This window comes from Ambystoma mexicanum, chromosome 1p (genome assembly GCF_040938575.1).
Source record: "Ambystoma mexicanum isolate Mex_15411 chromosome 1p, UKY_AmexF1_1, whole genome shotgun sequence".
NCBI classification, from domain to species: Eukaryota; Metazoa; Chordata; class Amphibia; order Caudata; family Ambystomatidae; genus Ambystoma; species Ambystoma mexicanum.
The window spans coordinates 1,473,732,241-1,473,757,600 of record NC_090921.1 but is presented as its reverse complement, the minus strand read 5'-3'; the positions used below and the strand labels follow the sequence as shown (position 1 = coordinate 1,473,757,600).

General features: G+C 43.0%; 13 non-coding genes across 13 annotated transcripts; all 13 read right to left on the bottom strand.

Annotated features, from left to right (window-relative positions):
- Window positions 1-1,447: 1,447 nt before the first annotated feature.
- TRNAI-AAU (transfer RNA isoleucine (anticodon AAU)) lies at window positions 1,448-1,521 on the bottom strand. The gene has a single exon. It is a non-coding gene; the product is annotated as a tRNA-Ile (tRNA).
- A 722-nt stretch (window positions 1,522-2,243) lies between these two features.
- On the bottom strand, window positions 2,244-2,317 carry TRNAI-AAU (transfer RNA isoleucine (anticodon AAU)). The gene has a single exon. It is a non-coding gene; the product is annotated as a tRNA-Ile (tRNA).
- A 674-nt stretch (window positions 2,318-2,991) lies between these two features.
- Window positions 2,992-3,065, bottom strand: TRNAI-AAU (transfer RNA isoleucine (anticodon AAU)). The gene has a single exon. It is a non-coding gene; the product is annotated as a tRNA-Ile (tRNA).
- A 675-nt stretch (window positions 3,066-3,740) lies between these two features.
- TRNAI-AAU (transfer RNA isoleucine (anticodon AAU)) lies at window positions 3,741-3,814 on the bottom strand. Its single transcript has one exon. It is a non-coding gene; the product is annotated as a tRNA-Ile (tRNA).
- A 722-nt stretch (window positions 3,815-4,536) lies between these two features.
- On the bottom strand, window positions 4,537-4,610 carry TRNAI-AAU (transfer RNA isoleucine (anticodon AAU)). Its single transcript has one exon. It is a non-coding gene; the product is annotated as a tRNA-Ile (tRNA).
- Window positions 4,611-5,285: 675 nt separating this feature from the next.
- Window positions 5,286-5,359, bottom strand: TRNAI-AAU (transfer RNA isoleucine (anticodon AAU)). The gene has a single exon. It is a non-coding gene; the product is annotated as a tRNA-Ile (tRNA).
- Window positions 5,360-6,085: 726 nt separating this feature from the next.
- TRNAI-AAU (transfer RNA isoleucine (anticodon AAU)) lies at window positions 6,086-6,159 on the bottom strand. The gene has a single exon. It is a non-coding gene; the product is annotated as a tRNA-Ile (tRNA).
- A 1,848-nt stretch (window positions 6,160-8,007) lies between these two features.
- On the bottom strand, window positions 8,008-8,081 carry TRNAI-AAU (transfer RNA isoleucine (anticodon AAU)). The gene has a single exon. It is a non-coding gene; the product is annotated as a tRNA-Ile (tRNA).
- Window positions 8,082-9,200: 1,119 nt separating this feature from the next.
- Window positions 9,201-9,274, bottom strand: TRNAI-AAU (transfer RNA isoleucine (anticodon AAU)). Its single transcript has one exon. It is a non-coding gene; the product is annotated as a tRNA-Ile (tRNA).
- Window positions 9,275-11,122: 1,848 nt separating this feature from the next.
- On the bottom strand, window positions 11,123-11,196 carry TRNAI-AAU (transfer RNA isoleucine (anticodon AAU)). Its single transcript has one exon. It is a non-coding gene; the product is annotated as a tRNA-Ile (tRNA).
- Window positions 11,197-11,918: 722 nt separating this feature from the next.
- Window positions 11,919-11,992, bottom strand: TRNAI-AAU (transfer RNA isoleucine (anticodon AAU)). Its single transcript has one exon. It is a non-coding gene; the product is annotated as a tRNA-Ile (tRNA).
- A 675-nt stretch (window positions 11,993-12,667) lies between these two features.
- Window positions 12,668-12,741, bottom strand: TRNAI-AAU (transfer RNA isoleucine (anticodon AAU)). The gene has a single exon. It is a non-coding gene; the product is annotated as a tRNA-Ile (tRNA).
- A 5,268-nt stretch (window positions 12,742-18,009) lies between these two features.
- TRNAI-AAU (transfer RNA isoleucine (anticodon AAU)) lies at window positions 18,010-18,083 on the bottom strand. The gene has a single exon. It is a non-coding gene; the product is annotated as a tRNA-Ile (tRNA).
- Window positions 18,084-25,360: the final 7,277 nt, after the last annotated feature.

The following is a 25,360-nucleotide window of genomic DNA, read 5'->3' as shown; positions in this document are numbered from 1 at the left end:
TTGGAAAAAAAATGCCTAACTCATTCACACATAAAACCCTTATCCTCACAACAACCTAAAGAAAAACTACATGTGATCTGAAGGAAATTCACGAATATGACAATTATCTTCAAACTGACTTGTAGCCTGCATCACATTTAAGTAGAACTGGGACAAAGAAGGTTAAATGCATCTCATTGGTCATTTCCCACAGCAGTACTGACCTGTGACCATTTATGGACTGCTGCTTCCAACAAAACAGCAAACTAGTCATAGTATATCTAAAGCTGTGGGTGGGAATTCTGCATCAATCTCATGCTTCTGCAGAAATATTTCCCAAATTGACAAAGTGGCCAATACTGGGATCAAATCCGCTAACTTGGCGTGATTAGCACCATGCTCAGTCAGAAAAAGTATGCCTTCTGACTGGAGCATAGGAGGGAGGCCAGTTGCAGGGGGGAGTTTTCTTCCCTTGAAAGAAAATGCCTAACTCATTCACAAATACAACCCTTATCCTCACAACAACATTGGTTATGTCCCGCAGCAGTACTGACCCGTGACCATGTATGCACAGCTGCTTCCAACAAAACAGCAATCTTGTGTTAGTAACTCTAAAGCTGTGAGTGCCAATTCTGCATCAATCTCATGCTTCTGCAGAAATATTTCCCAAAATGACAAGGAGGCCAATACGGGGACCCGTGACCTTGCCATTATAAGTAGCACGCTCTAACCAAATGAGCTAAACAGCCAGCTGAGCGTTTTGTTTCTGACTCAAGCATAAGCAGGAGGCCAGTTGTAGGGGGATGTTTTCTTCCCTTGAAAATGCCTAACTCATTCACACAGACAACCCTTATCCTCACAACAACCTAAAGAAAAACTCCATGTGATCTGAAGGAAATTCATGAATATTACAATTATCTTCAAACTGACTTGTGGCCTGCATCACATTTAAGTAGTACTGCGACAAAGAAGGTTAAATGCATCTCATTGGCCATTTCCCACAGCAGTACTGACCTGTGACCATTTATGGACTGCTGCTTCCAACAAAACAGCAAACTTGTCATAGTAAATCTAAAGCTGTGGGTGGGAATTCTGCATCAATCTAATGCTTCTGCAGACATTTTTCCCAAATTGACAAAGTGGCCAATACTGGGATCAAATTCGCTAACTTGGCGTGATTAGCACCATGCTCAGTCAGAAAAAGTATGCTTCTGACTGGAGCATAGGAGGGAGGCCAGTTGCAGGGGGGAGTTTTCTTTCCTTGAAAGAAAATGCCTAACTCATTCACAAATACAACCCTTATCCTCACAACAACATTGGTTATGTCCGCAGCAGTACTGACCCGTGACTATGTATGCACAGCTGCTTCCAACAAAACAGCAATCTTGTGTTAGTAACTCTAAAGCTGTGAGTGCCAATTCTGCATCAATCTCATCCTTCTGCAGAAATATTTCCCAAAATGACAAAGTGGCCAATACGGGGATCGAACCCGTGACCTTGGCGTTATTAGCACCAAGCTCTAACCAACTGAGCTAACCAGCCAGCTGAGAGGCATATTTCTGACTGGACCATAAGAGGGAGGCCAGTTGCAGGGGGATTTTTTCTTCCCTTGGAAAAAAAATGCCTAACTCATTCACACATAAAACCCTTATCCTCACAACAACCTAAGGAAAAACTACATGTGATCTGAAGGAAATTCATGAATATGACAATTATCTTCAAACTGACTTGTAGCCTGCATCACATTTAAGTAGAACTGGGACAAAGAAGGTTAAATGCATCTCATTGGTCATTTCCCACAGCAGTACTGACCTGTGACCATTTATGGACTGCTGCTTCCAACAAAACAGCAAACTAGTCATAGTAAATCTAAAGCTGTGGGTGGGAATTCTGCATCAATCTCATGCTTCTGCAGAAATATTTCCCAAATTGACAAAGTGGCCAATACTGGGATCAAATTCGCTAACTTGGCGTGATTAGCACCATGCTCAGTCAGAAAAAGTATGCCTTCTGACTGGAGCATAGGAGGGAGACCAGTTGCAGGGGGGAGTTTTCTTCCCTTGAAAGAAAATGCCTAACTCATTCACAAATACAACCCTTATCCTCACAACATTGGTTATGTCCGCAGCAGTACTGACCCGTGACTATGTATGCACAGCTGCTTCCAACAAAACAGCAAACTTGTGTTAGTAACTCTAAAGCTTTAAGTGCCAATTCTGCATCAATCTCATGCTTCTGCAGAAATATTTCCCAAAATGACAAAGTGGCCAATACGGGGATCGAACCCATGACCTTGGCGTTATTAGCACCACGCTCTAACCAACTGAGCTAACCGGCCAGTTGAAAGTCTTTTTCCCTTGGAAAAAAAATGCCTAACTCATTCACACATAAAACCCTTATCCTCACAACAACCTAAAGAAAAACTACAAGTGATCTGAAGGAAATTCATGAATATGACAATTATCTTCAAACTGACTTGTAGCCTGCATCACATTTAAGTAGAACTGGGACAAAGAAGGTTAAATGCATCTCATTGGTCATTTCCCAGAGCAGTATTGACCTGTGACCATTTATGGACTGCTGCTTCCAACAAAACAGCAAACTAGTCATAGTAAATCTAAAGCTGTGAGTGGGAATTCTGCATCAATCTCATGCTTCTGCAGAAATATTTCCCAAATTGACAAAGTGGCCAATACTGGGATCAAATTCGCTAACTTGGCGTGATTAGCACCATGCTCAGTCAGAAAAAGTATGCCTTCTGACTGGAGCATAGGAGGGAGACCAGTTGCAGGGGGGAGTTTTCTTCCCTTGAAAGAAAATGCCTAACTCATTCACAAATACAACCCTTATCCTCACAACATTGGTTATGTCCGCAGCAGTACTGACCCGTGACTATGTATGCACAGCTGCTTCCAACAAAACAGCAATCTTGTGTTAGTAACTCTAAAGCTGTGAGTGCCAATTCTGCATCAATCTCATCCTTCTGCAGAAATATTTCCCAAAATGACAAAGTGGCCAATACGGGGATCGAACCCGTGACCTTGGCGTTATTAGCACCACGCTCTAACCAACTGAGCTAACCGGCCAGCTGAGAGTCTCTTTCCCTTGGAAAAAAATGCCTAACTCATTCACACAGACAACCCTTATCCTCACAACAACCTAAAGAAAAACTACATGTGATCTGAAGGAAATTCATGAATATTACAATTATCTTCAAACTGACTTGTGGCCTGCATCACATTTAAGTAGTACTGCGACAAAGAAGGTTAAATGCATCTCATTGGTCATTTCCCACAGCAGTACTGACCTGTGACCATTTATGGACTGCTGCTTCCAACAAAACAGCAAACTTGTCATAGTAAATCTAAAGCTGTGGGTGGGAATTCTGCATCAATCTAATGCTTCTGCAGACATTTTTCCCAAATTGACAAAGTGGCCAATACTGGGATCAAATTCGCTAACTTGGCGTGATTAGCACCATGCTCAGTCAGAAAAAGTATCCTTCTGACTGGAGCATAGGAGGGAGGCCAGTTGCAGGGGGGAGTTTTCTTTCCTTGAAAGAAAATGCCTAACTCATTCACAAATACAACCCTTATCCTCACAACAACATTGGTTATGTCTGCAGCAGTACTGACCCGTGACTATGTATGCACAGCTGCTTCCAACAAAACAGCAATCTTGTGTTAGTAACTCTAAAGCTGTTAGTGCCAATTCTGCATCAATCTCATCCTTCTGCAGAAATATTTCCCAAAATGACAAAGTGGCCAATACAGGGATCGAACCCGTGACCTTGGCGTTATTAGCACCACGCTCTAACCAACTGAGCTAACCAGCCAGCTGAGAGGCATATTTCTGACTGGACCATAAGAGGGAGGCCAGTTGCAGGGGGATTTTTTCTTCCCTTGAAAAAAAAATGCCTAACTCATTCACACATAAAACCCTTATCCTCACAACAACCTAAAGAAAAACTACAAGTGATCTGAAGGAAATTCATGAATATGACAATTATCTTCAAACTGACTTGTAGCCTGCATCACATTTAAGTAGAACTGGGACAAAGAAGGTTAAATGCATCTCATTGGTCATTTCCCAGAGCAGTATTGACCTGTGACCATTTATGGACTGCTGCTTCCAACAAAACAGCAAACTAGTCATAGTAAATCTAAAGCTGTGAGTGGGAATTCTGCATCAATCTCATGCTTCTGCAGAAATATTTCCCAAATTGACAAAGTGGCCAATACTGGGATCAAATTCGCTAACTTGGCGTGATTAGCACCATGCTCAGTCAGAAAAAGTATGCCTTCTGACTGGAGCATAGGAGGGAGACCAGTTGCAGGGGGGAGTTTTCTTCCCTTGAAAGAAAATGCCTAACTCATTCACAAATACAACCCTTATCCTCACAACATTGGTTATGTCCGCAGCAGTACTGACCCGTGACTATGTATGCACAGCTGCTTCCAACAAAACAGCAATCTTGTGTTAGTAACTCTAAAGCTGTGAGTGCCAATTCTGCATCAATCTCATCCTTCTGCAGAAATATTTCCCAAAATGACAAAGTGGCCAATACGGGGATCGAACCCGTGACCTTGGCGTTATTAGCACCACGCTCTAACCAACTGAGCTAACCGGCCAGCTGAGAGTCTCGTTCCCTTGGAAAAAAATGCCTAACTCATTCACACAGACAACCCTTATCCTCACAACAACCTAAAGAAAAACTACATGTGATCTGAAGGAAATTCATGAATATTACAATTATCTTCAAACTGACTTGTGGCCTGCATCACATTTAAGTAGTACTGCGACAAAGAAGGTTAAATGCATCTCATTGGTCATTTCCCACAGCAGTACTGACCTGTGACCATTTATGGACTGCTGCTTCCAACAAAACAGCAAACTTGTCATAGTAAATCTAAAGCTGTGGGTGGGAATTCTGCATCAATCTAATGCTTCTGCAGACATTTTTCCCAAATTGACAAAGTGGCCAATACTGGGATCAAATTCGCTAACTTGGCGTGATTAGCACCATGCTCAGTCAGAAAAAGTATCCTTCTGACTGGAGCATAGGAGGGAGGCCAGTTGCAGGGGGGAGTTTTCTTTCCTTGAAAGAAAATGCCTAACTCATTCACAAATACAACCCTTATCCTCACAACAACATTGGTTATGTCTGCAGCAGTACTGACCCGTGACTATGTATGCACAGCTGCTTCCAACAAAACAGCAATCTTGTGTTAGTAACTCTAAAGCTGTTAGTGCCAATTCTGCATCAATCTCATCCTTCTGCAGAAATATTTCCCAAAATGACAAAGTGGCCAATACGGGGATCGAACCCGTGACCTTGGCGTTATTAGCACCATGCTCTAACCAACTGAGCTAACCAGCCAGCTGAGAGGCATATTTCTGACTGGACCATAAGAGTGAGGCCAGTTGCAGGGGGATTTTTTCTTCCCTTGGAAAAAAAATGCCTAACTCATTCACACATAAAACCCTTATCCTCACAACAACCTAAAGAAAAACTACATGTGATCTGAAGGAAATTCACGAATATGACAATTATCTTCAAACTGACTTGTAGCCTGCATCACATTTAAGTAGAACTGGGACAAAGAAGGCTAAATGCATCTCATTGGTCATTTCCCACAGCAGTACTGACCTGTGACCATTTATGGACTGCTGCTTCCAACAAAACAGCAAACTAGTCATAGTAAATCTAAAGCTGTGGGTGGGAATTCTGCATCAATCTCATGCTTCTGCAGAAATATTTCCCAAATTGACAAAGTGGCCAATACTGGGATCAGATTCGCTAACTTGGCGTGATTAGCACCATGCTCAGTCAGAAAAAGTATGCCTTCTGACTGGAGCATAAGAGGGAGGCCAGTTGCAGGGGGATTTTTTCTTCCCTTGAAAGAAAATGCCTAACTCATTCACAAATACAACCCTTATCCTCACAACAACATTGGTTATGTCCCGCAGCAGTACTGACCCGTGACCATGTATGCACAGCTGCTTCCAACAAAACAGCAATCTTGTGTTAGTAACTCTAAAGCTGTGAGTGCCAATTCTGCATCAATCTCATGCTTCTGCAGAAATATTTCCCAAAATGACAAAGTGGCCAATACGGGGATCGAACCCGTGACCTTGGCATTATTAGCACCACGCTCTAACCAACTGAGCTAACCGACCAGCTGAGAGTCCTGTTTCTGACTGGAGCATAAGAGGGAGGCCAGTTGCAGGGGGATTTTTTCTTCCCTTGGAAAAAAAATGCCTAAGTCATTCACACATAAAACCCTTATCCTCACAACAACCTAAAGAAAAACTACATGTGATCTGAAGGAAATTCATGGATATGACAATTATCTTCAAACTGACTTGTAGCCTGCATCACATTTAAGTAGAACTGGGACAAAGAAGGTTAAATGCATCTCATTGGTCATTTCCCACAGCAGTACTGACCTGTGACCATTTATGGACTGCTGCTTCCAACAAAACACCAAACTAGTCATAGTAAATCTAAAGCTGTGGGTGGTAATTCTGCATCAATCTCATGCTTCTGCAGAAATATTTCCCAAATTGACAAAGTGGCCAATACTGGGATCAAATCCGCTAACTTGGCGTGATTAGCACCATGCTCAGTCAGAAAAAGTATGCCTTCTGACTGGAGCATAGGAGGGAGGCCAGTTGCAGGGGGGAGTTTTCTTCCCTTGAAAGAAAATGCCTAACTCATTCACAAATACAACCCTTATCCTCACAACAACATTGGTTATGTCCGCAGTAGTACTGACCCGTGACTATGTATGCACAGCTGCTTCCAACAAAACAGCAATCTTGTGTTAGTAACTCTAAAGCTGTGAGTGCCAATTCTGCATCAATCTCATGCTTCTGCAGAAATATTTCCCAAATTGACAAAGTGGCCAATACTGGGATCAAATTCGCTAACTTGGCGTGATTAGCACCATGCTCAGTCAGAAAAAGTAAGCCTTCTGACTGGAGCATAGGAGGGAGGCCAGTTGCAGGGGGGAGTTTTCTTCCCTTGAAAGAAAATGCCTAACTCATTCACAAATACAACCCTTATCCTCACAACAACATTGGTTATGTCCCGCAGCAGTACTGACCCGTGACCATGTATGCACAGCTGCTTCCAACAAAACAGCAATCTTGTGTTAGTAACTCTAAAGCTGTGAGTGCCAATTCTGCATCAATCTCATGCTTCTGCAGAAATGTTTCCCAAAATGACAAGGAGTCCAATACGGGGACCCGTGACCTTGCCATTATTAGCACCAAGCTCTAACCAAATGAGCTAAACAGCCAGCTGAGAGTTTTGTTTCTGACTCAAGCATAAGCAGGAGGCCAGTTGTAGGGGGATGTTTTCTTCCCTTGGAAAAAAAATGCCTAACTCATTCACACAGACAACCCTTATCCTCACAACAACCTAAAGAAAAACTCCATGTGATCTGAAGGAAATTCATGAATATTACAATTATCTTCAAACTGACTTGTGGCCTGCATCACATTTAAGTAGTACTGCAACAAAGAAGGTTAAATGCATCTCATTGGTCATTTCCCACAGCAGTACTGACCTGTGACCATTTATGGACTGCTGCTTCCAACAAAACAGCAAACTTGTCATAGTAAATCTAAAGCTGTGGGTGGGAATTCTGCATCAATCTAATGCTTCTGCAGACATTTTTCCCAAATTGACAAAGTGGCCAATACTGGGATCAAATTCGCTAACTTGGCGTGATTAGCACCATGCTCAGTCAGAAAAAGTATCCTTCTGACTGGAGCATAGGAGGGAGGCCAGTTGCAGGGGGGAGTTTTCTTTCCTTGAAAGAAAATGCCTAACTCATTCACAAATACAACCCTTATCCTCACAACAACATTGGTTATGTCTGCAGCAGTACTGACCCGTGACTATGTATGCACAGCTGCTTCCAACAAAACAGCAATCTTGTGTTAGTAACTCTAAAGCTGTTAGTGCCAATTCTGCATCAATCTCATCCTTCTGCAGAAATATTTCCCAAAATGACAAAGTGGCCAATACGGGGATCGAACCCGTGACCTTGGCGTTATTAGCACCATGCTCTAACCAACTGAGCTAACCAGCCAGCTGAGAGGCATATTTCTGACTGGACCATAAGAGTGAGGCCAGTTGCAGGGGGATTTTTTCTTCCCTTGGAAAAAAAATGCCTAACTCATTCACACATAAAACCCTTATCCTCACAACAACCTAAAGAAAAACTACATGTGATCTGAAGGAAATTCACGAATATGACAATTATCTTCAAACTGACTTGTAGCCTGCATCACATTTAAGTAGAACTGGGACAAAGAAGGCTAAATGCATCTCATTGGTCATTTCCCACAGCAGTACTGACCTGTGACCATTTATGGACTGCTGCTTCCAACAAAACAGCAAACTAGTCATAGGGCCTCATTACGACCCAGGCGGACTTCGCGGTGCTAAATGCACCGCGAAGCATGGCGGAAAGCCGCCGATAGCGCCATGGGGGTTGGCGGATTTACCGCCCCATTCCGACCTCGGCGGAGCGGTAAATCCCCAATCCCCATTCTGCCCTTCCCCATTCCCATTTTTGCCCCATAGGGTATAATGGGAGTGGGGAAGGAGTTAATTACGCCACCGTAAAATACGGTGGCGTAATTAACAACGAGGTCCCGTAGCGCCATGGTTTTCTCCGGCTGGTAAAACCAGGCGGAGAAAACCTCCATGGCGCTACGGGAACTCGTAGTATGGCGGAGAGGTACGCCATGCACTACGCTGGCGTAATACCCTCTCCGCCAGGGTCCTAATGAGGCCCATAGTAAATCTAAAGCTGTGGGTGGGAATTCTGCATCAATCTCATGCTTCTGCAGAAATATTTCCCAAATTGACAAAGTGGCCAATACTGGGATCAGATTCGCTAACTTGGCGTGATTAGCACCATGCTCAGTCAGAAAAAGTATGCCTTCTGACTGGAGCATAAGAGGGAGGCCAGTTGCAGGGGGATTTTTTCTTCCCTTGAAAGAAAATGCCTAACTCATTCACAAATACAACCCTTATCCTCACAACAACATTGGTTATGTCCCGCAGCAGTACTGACCCGTGACCATGTATGCACAGCTGCTTCCAACAAAACAGCAATCTTGTGTTAGTAACTCTAAAGCTGTGAGTGCCAATTCTGCATCAATCTCATGCTTCTGCAGAAATATTTCCCAAAATGACAAAGTGGCCAATACGGGGATCGAACCCGTGACCTTGGCATTATTAGCACCACGCTCTAACCAACTGAGCTAACCGACCAGCTGAGAGTCCTGTTTCTGACTGGAGCATAAGAGGGAGGCCAGTTGCAGGGGGATTTTTTCTTCCCTTGGAAAAAAAATGCCTAAGTCATTCACACATAAAACCCTTATCCTCACAACAACCTAAAGAAAAACTACATGTGATCTGAAGGAAATTCATGGATATGACAATTATCTTCAAACTGACTTGTAGCCTGCATCACATTTAAGTAGAACTGGGACAAAGAAGGTTAAATGCATCTCATTGGTCATTTCCCACAGCAGTACTGACCTGTGACCATTTATGGACTGCTGCTTCCAACAAAACACCAAACTAGTCATAGTAAATCTAAAGCTGTGGGTGGTAATTCTGCATCAATCTCATGCTTCTGCAGAAATATTTCCCAAATTGACAAAGTGGCCAATACTGGGATCAAATCCGCTAACTTGGCGTGATTAGCACCATGCTCAGTCAGAAAAAGTATGCCTTCTGACTGGAGCATAGGAGGGAGGCCAGTTGCAGGGGGGAGTTTTCTTCCCTTGAAAGAAAATGCCTAACTCATTCACAAATACAACCCTTATCCTCACAACAACATTGGTTATGTCCGCAGTAGTACTGACCCGTGACTATGTATGCACAGCTGCTTCCAACAAAACAGCAATCTTGTGTTAGTAACTCTAAAGCTGTGAGTGCCAATTCTGCATCAATCTCATGCTTCTGCAGAAATATTTCCCAAATTGACAAAGTGGCCAATACTGGGATCAAATTCGCTAACTTGGCGTGATTAGCACCATGCTCAGTCAGAAAAAGTAAGCCTTCTGACTGGAGCATAGGAGGGAGGCCAGTTGCAGGGGGGAGTTTTCTTCCCTTGAAAGAAAATGCCTAACTCATTCACAAATACAACCCTTATCCTCACAACAACATTGGTTATGTCCCGCAGCAGTACTGACCCGTGACCATGTATGCACAGCTGCTTCCAACAAAACAGCAATCTTGTGTTAGTAACTCTAAAGCTGTGAGTGCCAATTCTGCATCAATCTCATGCTTCTGCAGAAATGTTTCCCAAAATGACAAGGAGTCCAATACGGGGACCCGTGACCTTGCCATTATTAGCACCAAGCTCTAACCAAATGAGCTAAACAGCCAGCTGAGAGTTTTGTTTCTGACTCAAGCATAAGCATGAGGCCAGTTGTAGGGGGATGTTTTCTTCCCTTGGAAAAAAAATGCCTAACTCATTCACACAGACAACCCTTATCCTCACAACAACCTAAAGAAAAACTCCATGTGATCTGAAGGAAATTCATGAATATTACAATTATCTTCAAACTGACTTGTGGCCTGCATCACATTTAAGTAGTACTGCAACAAAGAAGGTTAAATGCATCTCATTGGTCATTTCCCACAGCAGTACTGACCTGTGACCATTTATGGACTGCTGCTTCCAACAAAACAGCAAACTTGTCATAGTAAATCTAAAGCTGTGGGTGGGAATTCTGCATCAATCTAATGCTTCTGCAGACATTTTTCCCAAATTGACAAAGTGGCCAATACTGGGATCAAATTCGCTAACTTGGCGTGATTAGCACCATGCTCAGTCAGAAAAAGTATGCTTCTGACTGGAGCATAGGAGGGAGGCCAGTTGCAGGGGGGAGTTTTCTTTCCTTGAAAGAAAATGCCTAACTCATTCACAAATACAACCCTTATCCTCACAACAACATTGGTTATGTCTGCAGCAGTACTGACCCGTGACTATGTATGCACAGCTGCTTCCAACAAAACAGCAATCTTGTGTTAGTAACTCTAAAGCTGTTAGTGCCAATTCTGCATCAATCTCATCCTTCTGCAGAAATATTTCCCAAAATGACAAAGTGGCCAATACAGGGATCGAACCCGTGACCTTGGCGTTATTAGCACCACGCTCTAACCAACTGAGCTAACCAGCCAGCTGAGAGGCATATTTCTGACTGGACCATAAGAGGGAGGCCAGTTGCAGGGGGATTTTTTCTTCCCTTGAAAAAAAAATGCCTAACTCATTCACACATAAAACCCTTATCCTCACAACAACCTAAAGAAAAACTACAAGTGATCTGAAGGAAATTCATGAATATGACAATTATCTTCAAACTGACTTGTAGCCTGCATCACATTTAAGTAGAACTGGGACAAAGAAGGTTAAATGCATCTCATTGGTCATTTCCCAGAGCAGTATTGACCTGTGACCATTTATGGACTGCTGCTTCCAACAAAACAGCAAACTAGTCATAGTAAATCTAAAGCTGTGAGGGGGAATTCTGCATCAATCTCATGCTTCTGCAGAAATATTTCCCAAATTGACAAAGTGGCCAATACTGGGATCAAATTCGCTAACTTGGCGTGATTAGCACCATGCTCAGTCAGAAAAAGTATGCCTTCTGACTGGAGCATAGGAGGGAGACCAGTTGCAGGGGGGAGTTTTCTTCCCTTGAAAGAAAATGCCTAACTCATTCACAAATACAACCCTTATCCTCACAACATTGGTTATGTCCGCAGCAGTACTGACCCGTGACTATGTATGCACAGCTGCTTCCAACAAAACAGCAATCTTGTGTTAGTAACTCTAAAGCTGTGAGTGCCAATTCTGCATCAATCTCATCCTTCTGCAGAAATATTTCCCAAAATGACAAAGTGGCCAATACGGGGATCGAACCCGTGACCTTGGCGTTATTAGCACCACGCTCTAACCAACTGAGCTAACCGGCCAGCTGAGAGTCTCTTTCCCTTGGAAAAAAATGCCTAACTCATTCACACAGACAACCCTTATCCTCACAACAACCTAAAGAAAAACTCCATGTGATCTGAAGGAAATTCATGAATATTACAATTATCTTCAAACTGACTTGTGGCCTGCATCACATTTAAGTAGTACTGCGACAAAGAAGGTTAAATGCATCTCATTGGTCATTTCCCACAGCAGTACTGACCTGTGACCATTTATGGACTGCTGCTTCCAACAAAACAGCAAACTTGTCATAGTAAATCTAAAGCTGTGGGTGGGAATTCTGCATCAATCTAATGCTTCTGCAGACATTTTTCCCAAATTGACAAAGTGGCCAATACTGGGATCAAATTCGCTAACTTGGCGTGATTAGCACCATGCTCAGTCAGAAAAAGTATCCTTCTGACTGGAGCATAGGAGGGAGGCCAGTTGCAGGGGGGAGTTTTCTTTCCTTGAAAGAAAATGCCTAACTCATTCACAAATACAACCCTTATCCTCACAACAACATTGGTTATGTCTGCAGCAGTACTGACCCGTGACTATGTATGCACAGCTGCTTCCAACAAAACAGCAATCTTGTGTTAGTAACTCTAAAGCTGTTAGTGCCAATTCTGCATCAATCTCATCCTTCTGCAGAAATATTTCCCAAAATGACAAAGTGGCCAATACGGGGATCGAACCCGTGACCTTGGCGTTATTAGCACCATGCTCTAACCAACTGAGCTAACCAGCCAGCTGAGAGGCATATTTCTGACTGGACCATAAGAGTGAGGCCAGTTGCAGGGGGATTTTTTCTTCCCTTGGAAAAAAAATGCCTAACTCATTCACACATAAAACCCTTATCCTCACAACAACCTAAAGAAAAACTACATGTGATCTGAAGGAAATTCACGAATATGACAATTATCTTCAAACTGACTTGTAGCCTGCATCACATTTAAGTAGAACTGGGACAAAGAAGGCTAAATGCATCTCATTGGTCATTTCCCACAGCAGTACTGACCTGTGACCATTTATGGACTGCTGCTTCCAACAAAACAGCAAACTAGTCATAGTAAATCTAAAGTTGTGGGTGGGAATTCTGCATCAATCTCATGCTTCTGCAGAAATATTTCCCAAATTGACAAAGTGGCCAATACTGGGATCAGATTCGCTAACTTGGCGTGATTAGCACCATGCTCAGTCAGAAAAAGTATGCCTTCTGACTGGAGCATAAGAGGGAGGCCAGTTGCAGGGGGATTTTTTCTTCCCTTGAAAGAAAATGCCTAACTCATTCACAAATACAACCCTTATCCTCACAACAACATTGGTTATGTCCCGCAGCAGTACTGACCCGTGACCATGTATGCACAGCTGCTTCCAACAAAACAGCAATCTTGTGTTAGTAACTCTAAAGCTGTGAGTGCCAATTCTGCATCAATCTCATGCTTCTGCAGAAATATTTCCCAAAATGACAAAGTGGCCAACACGGGGATCGAACCCGTGACCTTGGCATTATTAGCACCACGCTCTAACCAACTGAGCTAACCGACCAGCTGAGAGTCATGTTTCTGACTGGAGCATAAGAGGGAGGCCAGTTGCAGGGGGATTTTTTCTTCCCTTGGAAAAAAAATGCCTAAGTCATTCACACATAAAACCCTTATCCTCACAACAACCTAAAGAAAAACTACATGTGATCTGAAGGAAATTCATGGATATGACAATTATCTTCAAACTGACTTGTAGCCTGCATCACATTTAAGTAGAACTGGGACAAAGAAGGTTAAATGCATCTCATTGGTCATTTCCCACAGCAGTACTGACCTGTGACCATTTATGGACTGCTGCTTCCAACAAAACACCAAACTAGTCATAGTAAATCTAAAGCTGTGGGTGGTAATTCTGCATCAATCTCATGCTTCTGCAGAAATATTTCCCAAATTGACAAAGTGGCCAATACTGGGATCAAATCCGCTAACTTGGCGTGATTAGCACCATGCTCAGTCAGAAAAAGTATGCCTTCTGACTGGAGCATAGGAGGGAGGCCAGTTGCAGGGGGGAGTTTTCTTCCCTTGAAAGAAAATGCCTAACTCATTCACAAATACAACCCTTATCCTCACAACAACATTGGTTATGTCCGCAGTAGTACTGACCCGTGACTATGTATGCACAGCTGCTTCCAACAAAACAGCAATCTTGTGTTAGTAACTCTAAAGCTGTGAGTGCCAATTCTGCATCAATCTCATGCTTCTGCAGAAATATTTCCCAAATTGACAAAGTGGCCAATACTGGGATCAAATTCGCTAACTTGGCGTGATTAGCACCATGCTCAGTCAGAAAAAGTAAGCCTTCTGACTGGAGCATAGGAGGGAGGCCAGTTGCAGGGGGGAGTTTTCTTCCCTTGAAAGAAAATGCCTAACTCATTCACAAATACAACCCTTATCCTCACAACAACATTGGTTATGTCCCGCAGCAGTACTGACCCGTGACCATGTATGCACAGCTGCTTCCAACAAAACAGCAATCTTGTGTTAGTAACTCTAAAGCTGTGAGTGCCAATTCTGCATCAATCTCATGCTTCTGCAGAAATGTTTCCCAAAATGACAAGGAGTCCAATACGGGGACCCGTGACCTTGCCATTATTAGCACCAAGCTCTAACCAAATGAGCTAAACAGCCAGCTGAGAGTTTTGTTTCTGACTCAAGCATAAGCAGGAGGCCAGTTGTAGGGGGATGTTTTCTTCCCTTGGAAAAAAAATGCCTAACTCATTCACACATAAAACCCTTATCCTCACAACAACCTAAAGAAAAACTACATGTGATCTGAAGGAAATTCACGAATATGACAGTTATCTTCAAACTGACTTGTAGCCTGCATCACATTTAAGTAGAACTGGGACAAAGAAGGTTAAATGCATCTCATTGGTCATTTCCCACAGCAGTACTGACCTGTGACCATTTATGGACTGCTGCTTCCAACAAAACAGGAAACTAGTCATAGTAAATCTAAAGCTGGTGGTGGGAATTCTGCATCAATCTCATGCTTCTGCAGAAATATTTCCCAAATTGACAAAGTGGCCAGTACTGGGATCAAATTCGCTAACTTGGCGTGATTAGCACAATGCTCAGTCAGAGAAAGTATGCCTTCTGACTGGAGCATAGGAGGGAGACCAGTTGCAGGGGGGAGTTTTCTTCCCTTGAAAGAAAATGCCTAACTCATTCACAAATACAACCCTTATCCTCACAACAACATTAGTTATGTCCGCAGTAGTACTGACCCGTGACTATGTATGCACAGCTGCTTCCAACAAAACAGCAATCTTGTGTTAGTAAATCTAAAGCTGTGAGTGCCAATTCTGCATCAATCTCATCCTTCTGCAGAAACATTTCCCAAATTGACAAAGTGGCCAATACTGGGATCAAATTCGCTAACTTGGCGTTATTAGCAACATGCTCAGTCAGAAAAAGTAAGCCTTCTGACTGGAGCATAGGAGGGAGGCCAGTTGCAGGGGGGAGTTTTCTTCCCTTGAAAGAAAATGACAAGGAATTTCACGAATATGACAGTTATCTTCAAACTGACTTGTAGCCTGCATCACATTTAAGTAGAACTGGGACAAAGAAGGTTAAATGCATCTCATTGGTCATTTCCCACAGCAGTACTGACCTGTGACTATTTATGGACTGCTGCTTCCAACAAAACAGCAAACTAGTCATAGTAAATCTAAAGCTGTGGGTGGGAATTCTGCATCAATCTCATGCTTCTGCAGAAATATTTCCCAAATTGACAAAGTGGCCAATACTGGGATCAAATCCGCTAACTTGGCGTGATTAGCACCATGCTCAGTCAGAAAAAGTATGCCTTCTGACTGGAGCATAGGAGGGAGGCCAGTTGCAGGGGGGAGTTTTCTTCCCTTGAAAGAAAATGCCTAACTCATTCACAAATACAACCCTTATCCTCACAACAACATTGGTTATGTCCGCAGTAGTACTGACCCGTGACTATGTATGCACAGCTGCTTCCAACAAAACAGCAATCTTGTGTTAGTAACTCTAAAGCTGTGAGTGCCAATTCTGCATCAATCTCATGCTTCTGCAGAAATATTTCCCAAATTGACAAAGTGGCCAATACTGGGATCAAATTCGCTAACTTGGCGTGATTAGCACCATGCTCAGTCAGAAAAAGTAAGCCTTCTGACTGGAGCATAGGAGGGAGGCCAGTTGCAGGGGGGAGTTTTCTTCCCTTGAAAGAAAATGCCTAACTCATTCACAAATACAACCCTTATCCTCACAACAACATTGGTTATGTCCCGCAGCAGTACTGACCCGTGACCATGTATGCACAGCTGCTTCCAACAAAACAGCAATCTTGTGTTAGTAACTCTAAAGCTGTGAGTGCCAATTCTGCATCAATCTCATGCTTCTGCAGAAATGTTTCCCAAAATGACAAGGAGTCCAATACGGGGACCCGTGACCTTGCCATTATTAGCACCAAGCTCTAACCAAATGAGCTAAACAGCCAGCTGAGAGTTTTGTTTCTGACTCAAGCATAAGCAGGAGGCCAGTTGTAGGGGGATGTTTTCTTCCCTTGGAAAAAAAATGCCTAACTCATTCACACATAAAACCCTTATCCTCACAACAACCTAAAGAAAAACTACATGTGATCTGAAGGAAATTCACGAATATGACAGTTATCTTCAAACTGACTTGTAGCCTGCATCACATTTAAGTAGAACTGGGACAAAGAAGGTTAAATGCATCTCATTGGTCATTTCCCACAGCAGTACTGACCTGTGACCATTTATGGACTGCTGCTTCCAACAAAACAGGAAACTAGTCATAGTAAATCTAAAGCTGGTGGTGGGAATTCTGCATCAATCTCATGCTTCTGCAGAAATATTTCCCAAATTGACAAAGTGGCCAGTACTGGGATCAAATTCGCTAACTTGGCGTGATTAGCACAATGCTCAGTCAGAGAAAGTATGCCTTCTGACTGGAGCATAGGAGGGAGACCAGTTGCAGGGGGGAGTTTTCTTCCCTTGAAAGAAAATGCCTAACTCATTCACAAATACAACCCTTATCCTCACAACAACATTGGTTATGTCCGCAGTAGTACTGACCCGTGACTATGTATGCACAGCTGCTTCCAACAAAACAGCAATCTTGTGTTAGTAAATCTAAAGCTGTGAGTGCCAATTCTGCATCAATCTCATCCTTCTGCAGAAACATTTCCCAAATTGACAAAGTGGCCAATACTGGGATCAAATTCGCTAACTTGGCGTTATTAGCAACATGCTCAGTCAGAAAAAGTAAGCCTTCTGACTGGAGCATAGGAGGGAGGCCAGTTGCAGGGGGGAGTTTTCTTCCCTTGAAAGAAAATGCCTAACTCATTCACACATAAAACCCTTATCCTCACAACAACCTAAAGAAAAACTACATGTGATCTGAAGGAAATTCACGAATATGACAATTATCTTCAAACTGACTTGTAGCCTGCATCACATTTAAGTAGAACTGGGACAAAGAAGGTTAAATGCATCTCATTGGTCATTTCCCACAGCAGTACTGACCTGTGACTATTTATGGACTGCTGCTTCCAACAAAACAGCAAACTAGTCATAGTAAATCTAAAGCTGTGGGTGGGAATTCTGCATCAATCTCATGCTTCTGCAGAAATATTTCCCAAATTGACAAAGTGGCCAATACTGGGATCAAATTCGCTTACTTGGCGTGATTAGCACCATGCTCAGTCAGAAAAAGTATGCCTTCTGACTGGAGCATAGGAGGGAGGCCAGTTGCAGGGGGGAGTTTTCTTCCCTTGAAAGAAAATGCCTAACTCATTCACAAATACAACCCTTATCCTCACAACAACATTGGTTATGTCCCGCAGCAGTACTGACCCGTGACCATGTATGCACAGCTGCTACCAACAAAACAGCAATCTTGTGTTAGTAACTCTAAAGCTGTGAGTGCCAATTCTGCATCAATCTCATGCTTCTGCAGAAATATTTCCCAAAATGACAAAGTGGCCAATACGGGGATCGAACCCGTGACCTTGGCGTTATTAGCACCACGCTCTAACCAACTGAGCTAACCGGCCAGCTGAGAGTCGTTTTCCCTTGGAAAAAAATGCCTAACTCATTCACACATAAAACCCTTATCCTCACAACAACCTAAAGAAAAACTACATGTGATCTGAAGGAAATTCATGAATATGACAATTATCTTCAAACTGACTTGTAGCCTGCATCACATTTAAGTAGAACTGGGACAAAGAAGGTTAAATGCATCTCATTGGAAGTCCCGCAGCAGTAGTGACCCGTGACCATTTAAGGACTGCTGCTTGAAACAAAACAGCAAACTAGTCATAGTAAATCTAAAGCTGTGGGTGGGAATTCTGCATCAATCTCATGCTTCTGCAGAAATATTTCCCAAATTGACAAAGTGGCCAATACTGGGATCAAATTCGCTAACTTGGCATGATTAGCACCATGCTCAGTCAGAAAAAGTATGCCTTCTGACTGGAGCATAGGAGGGAGGCCAGTTGCAGGGGGATTTTTTCTAACCTTGGAAAAAAAATGCCTAACTCATTCACACATAAAACCCTTATCCTCACAACAACCTAAAGAAAAACTACATGTGATCTGAAGGAAATTCATGAATATTACAATTATCTTCAAACTGACTTGTGGCCTGCATCACATTTAAGTAGAACTGGGACAAAGAAGGTTAAATGCATCTCATTGGAAGTGCCGCAGCAGTACTGACCCGTGACCATGTATGCACAGCTGCTTCCAACAAAACAGCAATCTTGTGTTAGTAATTCTAATGCTGTGGGTGCCAATTCTGCATCAATCTCATGCTTCTGCAGAAATATTTCCCAAATTGACAAAGTGGCCAATACAGGGATCGAACCCATGACCTTGACGCTCTAACCAACTGAGCTAACTGGCCAGCTGAGAACCGTGTTTCTGACTATATCATAAGAGGGAGGCCAGTTGCAGGGGGATTTTTTCTTCCCTTGGAAAGAAAATGCCTAACTCATTCACAAATACAACCCTTATCCTCACAACAACCTAAAGGAAAACTACATGTGATCTGAAGGAAATTCATGAATATTACAATTATCTTCAAACTGACTTGTGGCCTGCATCACATTTAAGTAGAACTGGGACAAAGAAGGTTAAATGCATCTCATTGGACGTCCCGCAGCAGTACTGACCCGTGACCATTTATAGACTGCTGCTTGAAACAAAACAGCAAACTAGTCATAGTAAATCTGAAGCTGTGGGTGGGAATTCTGCATCAATCTCATGCTTCTGCAGAAATATTTCCCAAATTGACAAAGTGGCCAATACTGGGATCAAATTCGCTAACTTGGCGTGATTAGCACCATGCTCAGTCAGATAAAGTGACTGGAGCATAAGAGGGAGGCCAGTTGCAGGGGGATTTTTTCTTCCCTTGGAAAAAAATGCCTAACTCATTCACACATACAACCCTTATCCTCACAACAACCTAAAGAAAAACTCCATGTGATCTGAAGGAAATTCATGAATATTACAATTATCTTCAAACTGACGTGTGGCCTGCGTCACATTTAAGTAGTACTGAGACAAAGAAGGTTAAATGCATCTCATTGGTCATTTCCCACAGCAGTACTGACCTGTGACCATTTATGGACTGCTGCTTCCAACAAAACAGTAAACTTGTCATAGTAAATCTAAAGCTGTGGGTGGGAATTCTGCATCAATCTAATGCTTCTGCAGACATTTTTCCCAAATTGACAAAGTGGCCAATACAGGGATCAAATACGCTAACTTGGCGTTATTAGCACCATGCTCAGTCAGAAAAAGTATGCCTTCTGACTGGAGCATAGGAGGGAGGCCAGTTGCAGGGGGGAGTTTTCTTCCCTTGAAAGAAAATGCCTAACTCATTCTGAATACAACCCTTATCCTCACAACAACATTGGTTATGTCCCGCAGCAGTACTGACCCGTGACCATGTATGCACAGCTGCTTCCAACAAAACAGCAATCTTGTGTTAGTAACTCTAAAGCTGTGAGTGACAATTCTGCATCAATCTCATGCTTCTGCAGAAATATTTCCCAAAATGACAAAGTGGCCAATACGGGGATCGAACCCGTGACCTTGGCGTTATTAGCACCACGCTTCAACCGGCCAGCTGAGAGTCCTGTTTCTGACTGGAGCATAAGAGGGAGGCCAGTTGCAGGGGGGAGTTTTCTTCCCTTGAAAGAAAATGCCTAACTCATTCTGAATACAACCCTTATCCTCACAACAACATTGGTTATGTCCCGCAGCAGTACTGACCCATGACCATGTATGCACAGCTGCTTCCAACAAAACAGCAATCTTGTGTTAGTAACTCTAAAGCTGTGAGTGACAATTCTGCATCAATCTCATGCTTCTGCAGAAATATTTCCCAAAATGACAAAGTGGCCAATACGGGGATCGAACCCGTGACCTTGGCGTTATTAGCACCACGCTTCAACCGGCCAGCTGAGAGTCCTGTTTCTGACTGGAGCATAAGAGGGAGGCCAGTTGCAGGGGGGAGTTTTCTTCCCTTGAAAGAAAATGCCTAACTCATTCTGAATACAACCCTTATCCTCACAACAACATTGGTTATGTCCCGCAGCAGTACTGACCCGTGACCATGTATGCACAGCTGCTTCCAACAAAACAGCAATCTTGTGTTAGTAACTCTAAAGCTGTGAGTGACAATTCTGCATCAATCTCATGCTTCTGCAGAAATATTTCCCAAAATGACAAAGTGGCCAATACGGGGATCGAACCCGTGACCTTGGCGTTATTAGCACCACGCTTTAACCGGCCAGCTGAGAGTCCTGTTTCTGACTGGAGCATAGGAGGGAGGCCAGTTGCAGGGGGGAGTTTTCTTCCCTTGAAAGAAAATGCCTAACTCATTCTGAATACAACCCTTATCCTCACAACAACATTGGTTATGTCCCGCAGCAGTACTGACCCGTGACCATGTATGCACAGCTGCTACCAACAAAACAGCCATCTTGTGTTAGTAACTCTAAAGCTGTGAGTGCCAATTCTGCATCAATCTCATGCTTCTGCAGAAATATTTCCCAAAATGACAAAGTGGCCAATACGGGGATCGAACCCATGACCTTGGCCTGATTAGCACCACGCTCTAACCAACTGAGCTAACCGGCCAGCTGAGAGTCTTTTTCCCTTGGAAAAAAAAATGCCTAACTCATTCACACATAAAACCCTTATCCTCACAACAACCTAAAGAAAAACTACATGTGATCTGAAGGAAATTCACGAATATGACAGTTATCTTCAAACTGACTTGTAGCCTGCATCACATTTAAGTAGAACTGGGACAAAGAAGGTTAAATGCATCTCATTGGTCATTTCCCACAGCAGTACTGACCTGTGACCATTTATGGACTGCTGCTTCCAACAAAACAGGAAACTAGTCATAGTAAATCTAAAGCTGTGGGTGGGAATTCTGCATCAATCTCATGCTTCTGCAGAAATATTTCCCAAATTGACAAAGTGGCCAATACTGGGATCAAATTCGCTAACTTGGCGTGATTAGCACCATACTCAGTCAGATAAAGTATGCCTTCTGACTGGAGCATAGGAGGGAGGCCAGTTGCAGGGGGGAGCTTTCTTCCCTTGAAAGAAAATGCCTAACTCATTCACAAATACAACCCTTATCCTCACAACAACATTGGTTATGTCCGCAGCAGTACTGACCCGTGACTATGTATGCACAGCTGCTTCCAACAAAACAGCAATCTTGTGTTAGTAACTCTAAAGCTGTGAGTGCCAATTCTGCATCAATCTCATCCTTCTGCAGAAATATTTCCCAAAATGACAAAGTGGCCAATACGGGGATCGAACCCGTGACCTTGGCGTTATTAGCAATACGCTCTAACCAACTGAGCTAACCGGCCAGCTGAGAGGCATATTTCTGACTGGAGCATAAGAGGGAGGCCAGTTGCAGGGGGATGTTTTCTTCCCTTGGAAAAAAAATGCCTAACTCATTCACACATAAAACCCTTATCCTCACAACAACCTAAAGAAAAACTACATGTGATCTGAAGGAAATTCACGAATATGACAATTATCTTCAAACTGACTTGTAGCCTGCATCACATTTAAGTAGAACTGGGACAAAGAATGTTAAATGCATCTCATTGGTCATTTCCCACAGCAGTACTGACCTGTGACCATTTATGGACTGCTGCTTCCAACAAAACAGGAAACTAGTCATAGTAAATCTAAAGCTGTGGGTGGGAATTCTGCATCAATCTCATGCTTCTGCAGAAATATTTCCCAAATTGACAAAGTGGCCAGTACTGGGATCAAATTCGCTAACTTGGCGTGATTAGCACAATGCTCAGTCAGAGAAAGTATGCCTTCTGACTGGAGCATAGGAGGGAGACCAGTTGCAGGGGGGAGTTTTCTTCCCTTGAAAGAAAATGCCTAACTCATTCACAAATACAACCCTTATCCTCACAACAACATTGGTTATGTCCGCAGTAGTACTGACCCGTGACTATGTATGCACAGCTGCTTCCAACAAAACAGCAATCTTGTGTTAGTAACTCTAAAGCTGTGAGTGCCAATTCTGCATCAATCTCATCCTTCTGCAGAAATATTTCTCAAATTGACAAAGTGGCCAATACTGGGATCAAATTCGCTAACTTGGCGTTATTAGCAACATGCTCAGTCAGAAAAAGTAAGCCTTCTGACTGGAGCATAGGAGGAAGGCCAGTTGCAGGGGGGAGTTTTCTTCCCTTGAAAGAAAATGCCTAACTCATTCACAAATACAACCCTTATCCTCACAACAACATTGGTTATGTCCGCAGCAGTACTGACCCGTGACTATGTATGCACAGCTGCTTCCAACAAAACAGCAATCTTGTGTTAGTAACTCTAAAGCTGTGAGTGCCAATTCTGCATCAATCTCATCCTTCTGCAGAAATATTTCCCAAAATGACAAAGTGGACAATACGGGGATCGAACTCGTGACCTTGGCGTTATTAGCACCACGCTCTAACCAACTGAGCTAACCGGCCAGCTGAGAGGCATATTTCTAACTGGAGCATAAGAGGGAGGCCAGTTGCAGGGGGATTTTTTCTTCCCTTGGAAAAAAAAATGCCTAACTCATTCACACATAAAACCCTTATCCTCACAACAACCTAAAGAAAAACTACATGTGATCTGAAGGAAATTCACGAATATGACAGTTATCTTCAAACTGACTTGTAGCCTGCATCACATTTAAGTAGAACTGGGACAAAGAAGGTTAAATGCATCTCATTGGTCATTTCCCACAGCAGTACTGACCTGTGACCATTTATGGACTGCTGCTTCCAACAAAACAGGAAACTAGTCATAGTAAATCTAAAGCTGTGGGTGGGAATTCTGCATCAATCTCATGCTTCTGCAGAAATATTTCCCAAATTTACAAAGTGGCCAATACTGGGATCAAATTCGCTAACTTGGCGTGATTAGCACCATACTCAGTCAGATAAAGTATGCCTTCTGACTGGAGCATAGGAGGGAGGCCAGTTGCAGGGGGGAGCTTTCTTCCCTTGAAAGAAAATGCCTAACTCATTCACAAATACAACCCTTATCCTCACAACAACATTGGTTATGTCCGCAGCAGTACTGACCCGTGACTATGTATGCACAGCTGCTTCCAACAAAACAGCAATCTTGTGTTAGTAACTCTAAAGCTGTGAGTGCCAATTCTGCATCAATCTCATCCTTCTGCAGAAATATTTCCCAAAATGACAAAGTGGCCAATACGGGGATCGAACCCGTGACCTTGGCGTTACCAACTGAGCTAACCGGCCAGCTGAGAGGCATATTTCTGACTGGAGCATAAGAGGGAGGCCAGTTGCACGGGGATGTTTTCTTCCCTTGGAAAAAAAATGCCTAACTCATTCACACATAAAACCCTTATCCTCACAACAACCTAAAGAAAAACTACATGTGATCTGAAGGAAATTCACGAATATGACAATTATCTTCAAACTGACTTGTAGCCTGCATCACATTTAAGTAGAACTGGGACAAAGAATGTTAAATGCATCTCATTGGTCATTTCCCACAGCAGTACTGACCTGTGACCATTTATGGACTGCTGCTTCCAACAAAACAGGAAACTAGTCATAGTAAATCTAAAGCTGTGGGTGGGAATTCTGCATCAATCTCATGCTTCTGCAGAAATATTTCCCAAATTGACAAAGTGGCCAGTACTGGGATCAAATTCGCTAACTTGGCGTGATTAGCACAATGCTCAGTCAGAGAAAGTATGCCTTCTGACTGGAGCATAGGAGGGAGACCAGTTGCAGGGGGGAGTTTTCTTCCCTTGAAAGAAAATGCCTAACTCATTCACAAATACAACCCTTATCCTCACAACAACATTGGTTATGTCCGCAGTAGTACTGACCCGTGACTATGTATGCACAGCTGCTTCCAACAAAACAGCAATCTTGTGTTAGTAACTCTAAAGCTGTGAGTGCCAATTCTGCATCAATCTCATCCTTCTGCAGAAATATTTCTCAAATTGACAAAGTGGCCAATACTGGGATCAAATTCGCTAACTTGGCGTTATTAGCAACATGCTCAGTCAGAAAAAGTAAGCCTTCTGACTGGAGCATAGGAGGAAGGCCAGTTGCAGGGGGGAGTTTTCTTCCCTTGAAAGAAAATGCCTAACTCATTCACAAATACAACCCTTATCCTCACAACAACATTGGTTATGTCCGCAGCAGTACTGACCCGTGACTATGTATGCACAGCTGCTTCCAACAAAACAGCAATCTTGTGTTAGTAACTCTAAAGCTGTGAGTGCCAATTCTGCATCAATCTCATCCTTCTGCAGAAATATTTCCCAAAATGACAAAGTGGACAATACGGGGATCGAACTCGTGACCTTGGCGTTATTAGCACCACGCTCTAACCAACTGAGCTAACTGGCCAGCTGAGAGGCATATTTCTAACTGGAGCATAAGAGGGAGGCCAGTTGCAGGGGGATTTTTTCTTCCCTTGGAAAAAAAATGCCTAACTCATTCACACATAAAACCCTTATCCTCACAACAACCTAAAGAAAAACTACATGTGATCTGAAGGAAATTCACGAATATGACAATTATCTTCAAACTGACTTGTAGCCTGCATCACATTTAAGTAGAACTGGGACAAAGAAGGTTAAATGCATCTCATTGGTCATTTCCCACAGCAGTACTGACCTGTGACCATTTATGGACTGCTGCTTCCAACAAAACAGGAAACTAGTCATAGTAAATCTAAAGCTGTGGGTGGGAATTCTGCATCAATCTCATGCTTCTGCAGAAATATTTCCCAAATT